The 3,794-nt window shown below is 35.8% G+C and overlaps 1 protein-coding gene across 1 annotated transcript in view; it reads right to left on the minus strand.

The window, feature by feature from the left end:
• LOC122249550 (5-hydroxytryptamine receptor 1) overlaps positions 1–3,794 on the minus strand; it is a 479,140-nt gene that overhangs the window by 293,289 nt on the left and 182,057 nt on the right. Inside the window, exon 2 of the mRNA XM_086543472.1 lies at positions 974–1,037. The gene's annotated coding sequence lies outside the window, so the exon portion shown is untranslated. The remainder of the gene's footprint in view (positions 1–973; positions 1,038–3,794) is intronic.

Consider the following 3,794-nt stretch of genomic DNA (forward strand, 5'->3'; position numbering starts at 1 on the left):
CTCTCTCTCTCTCTCTCTCTCTCTCTCTCTTGTCACACTCACCACACAATCTCTCTCTCTCCCTCTCTCATCTCTTCGTCACTCTCTCAAGCAAATCTCCCTTCTCTCTCCTCTGCTCCTCTCTCTCTCGCACTTCTCTTCATCTCATCCCTCTCATCCTCTCTCTCTCTCTCTCTCATCTACCTCCTTGATATTCTCCTCCACCTCGCTGCCCTCCTCCCCCAGCCCTCTCTCTGTCTCTTTCTATCACTTTCTCTCTCTTTCTGTTTCTCTCTCTCTTTCTCTCTCCCTCTCTCTCTCTCCCCCCTTCCCCCCCCCCCTCTCTCTCTCTCTCTCTCTCTCTCTCTCTCTCTCTCTCTCTCTCTCTCTCTCTCTCTCTCTCTCTCTCTCTCTCTCTCTCTCTCTCTCTCTCTCTCGCTCTCTCTCCAACCCCAATCCCACCAAACACAAACAAACAGCTCCACCAAGCCCCAATCACAACCCGAACCTAACAACATAAACAAAAGTTCTAAGAAACAACCTCAACCCTACCCCCCTTCCCAACCCCCAACCCCCAACCCCCGTCAAAGGCACAGTCACCTACGACAGACCACTTTAAACCTCGACTTTTCTGAGTTTTTTCCGGAATCGATGGCCGTTGAGAGGTCGACTTGATTTTTTGTTTTTTTAAATTCTTCTTCATTTTCTACATTTTGAATCACCTCCCCCTCCCCCCCTTCTCTCTTTTTCTCTCTCTATATATCTCTCTTTCTCCCTTCTCTCTCTGTCTCTTTCTCTCTCACTCTCTCTCACTCTCCCTCTCTCTCCCTCTCCCCCCCCCTCTCTCTCTCTCCCCCCTCTCTCTCTCTCTCTTTCTCGCTCTTTCTCTCACTCTCCTGCTCTCTTTCTCTCTCTCTCCATCTCACTATATATACGTAAAAAACAACAAAAAACAAAAAACAACAACAACACATTTTTGATAAAAATATCTTACCTTGTTAGACAATAGCTTTGAGGGAAGAACAAACGTCTTTTGTTCTTCAGATGTTCAGAATAACCTGCAAAGGAAAAAGAATCTTTAAATATAATTCGATTTATTTAAGTCTGTTGATTTACAAAAAGATTATCAAGGAAGTATGTTGAATACGAAATGTAGATGTTCTATGATTATCCAATTATTTGTCTATCTATTAATTTACTTATCCATCTATTTACTCATTTATCTGTCTATTCACTTATTATTTAGTCTTGAATAATTTGGTTTAGTTATCTTTAAAAGCTTATCGATTTTTTCTAGAATTCTCTGATTTTAACTTTTCTTTCTCTCTCTGTCTCTCCCGCTATTTCTTTCTTTCTTTCTATCTATCTATTTATCTATCTCTCTATCTCTTTATCTCTCCTCTTCTCTCGCGTTTACTCACTCTCTCTGTCTCTCTGTCTATATTTCTCTCTCTTTCTTCCTTTCTCTTTCCCTCTCACTCTATCTATCCAGTATAAATATAGATATTCACTTATTGCTCACTCACTTTCTCCTCCCTCCTTCTCTTCCTGTTTTCCTTCCCACCTTCTCTCTCCCTTACTCCTTCCCTCTCTCTTTCACTTTCTTCTTTTATCCCCCTTTATCTATCCTTCCTTTTCTCACTTTCCCTTCTTCCCTACCTCCCTCCCTTCATTCATTCTTTCTCGCCATCTTTTTCACTTTCTCTCTCTCCCTCTTTCCACCCTTCTCCTCCTTTTCGTTTTCCCTTCCTCAATGTTTCCCTTCTTTTCATCTTTCTTCTTCCTCTCTCTTCCCTCCTCCTCCTTCTCCCCTTCCTCTCTCTTGCTCTCCATTTCTTTCCTATGCCCTTCCTATCCCTCTCCCTTTATCTTACCCGCCATCCCCCTCTCCCTTCCTCTTTCCCTCCCTCACTTCCTCCCTTCTTCCCTCCTCCCCCTTGTCTCTCACGCTGATTTTAGAATTCCCCGAAGCTATCAATATGGCAGTCGTGCGTGACTGAGAGAGAGTGAGTGAGGGAGTGAGAGGGAGAGAGAGAGAGAGAGAGAGAGAGAGAGAGAGAGAGAGAGAGAGAGAGAGAGAGAGAGAGAGAGAGAGAGAGAGAGAGAGAGAGAGAGAGAAGCGAGAGAGAGAGAGATAGAGAGAGAGAGACGAGCGAGAGAGAAGGTGAGAGCGAGTGAAGAGAGAAGAGAGAGAGTAGGAGAAAGAGAGAAGAGAGAGAAGAGGAGAGGGAGGAGATAGATAGATAGATAGATAGAGAGAGAGAGAGCGAGTAGATAGAAGCAGACAGTAAGAGAAAGAGGGAGTAAGATTAAATATTTATATATTATATATATACGACACTCCGTATATATTTCACTCTATAGTATATATATATATATATTTCCATTAATATATCCTTATAATACAATACATTATATATTATTAAAGTATATATATATATATTATTTTATATATATATATATATATATTTATATAGAGATATATATGTATATGTATATCCAAATATATCCATATAAATATACATATATATATATATATAATTTCTATATATATATGTTATATATGGATATATATTTTGGATATATATAATTGTATAATATATATATATAGATATTATATATATATAATATGATATATATATATAATATATGGATATATATAGGATATATATTATATTAACATATATATATATATATATATATATATTGTATATATATATAATATATAATTATATATATAGCGTCCGGTATACACCTTATATAGTATATATTCACCATACATATATATATCTATTATATATTATAATATATTATATATATATATAACTTATATAAATCATATATTTATAATATATATAAATATATATTATAATATTATACATATATACATTGTAATAAATATGATGATATGAACATGAACGCAATATGCTAATACATTTTATCACCGGGAAATGTCAAATGAATATGCCACTTTGCAAGAGAAGTCAAGTGCACAACCATTGCAGAAAAAGAGGCCGCCTGGAGGACGTTGCAGAGATTGCACAACTCGGTTAATTAAGATTTCAAATGCAGAGATAGACACGTATGAATAATCAGTGAAAAAAGAATAAGTTCAAGGTAAGAAAGGGAGAAATTTGAGTTTATTTGTCATTGTTCCCATCAGTGTTATTATTATCGTTATTATCATCATTGTTTTCATTTTGGTAATTCTCATTACTGTTTTCATTACTGTTATCACTAGTATCGTTACTGTTATTGCTATTATTATTACAATTATTATTATCATTACTATTATCGACTATAATTGTTTTAGGTCTCGGGTTAAATATATTCATTATCTATTGTTTTAAATACATTATTCTATTATTATAAAGATATTCAAAGGAACTATACTGAGTGCAGGAATCAACATTATAATACATCATTCAGTATCGTGGGGGCTTCTGCGGTGCATATGCATACAGACTATTACATGTCACTGATGAGATTATTGTACATCTATCACGTCTACGTCACTCATAATTAGTGATCTGCGTGGTCTTCATCATTATTATTAATATTATCACTATTAATATCATTATCACCATTATCCTCAATATAATTCACATCCTTGCTATCATTATCATAACGATTATCATCATTATCATAATTAACCCAATGCAGGCCATAGATTTACTTATCCGGTCGTCCACTCTGATTCAGTCACTCATTGTAAACCTAGAGCCATTTTTATGTAAATAATTTTCTTGTGTTTTATTGTATTAAGAGCTCATTATCTTATACTCAGTGTGATAGAATTATTGCTGTTTTATGGG

This window comes from Penaeus japonicus, unplaced genomic scaffold, assembly GCF_977035675.1.
Source record: "Penaeus japonicus unplaced genomic scaffold, GWHDUDI00000001_assembly GWHDUDI00000013, whole genome shotgun sequence".
Taxonomy (NCBI): domain Eukaryota; kingdom Metazoa; phylum Arthropoda; class Malacostraca; order Decapoda; family Penaeidae; genus Penaeus; species Penaeus japonicus.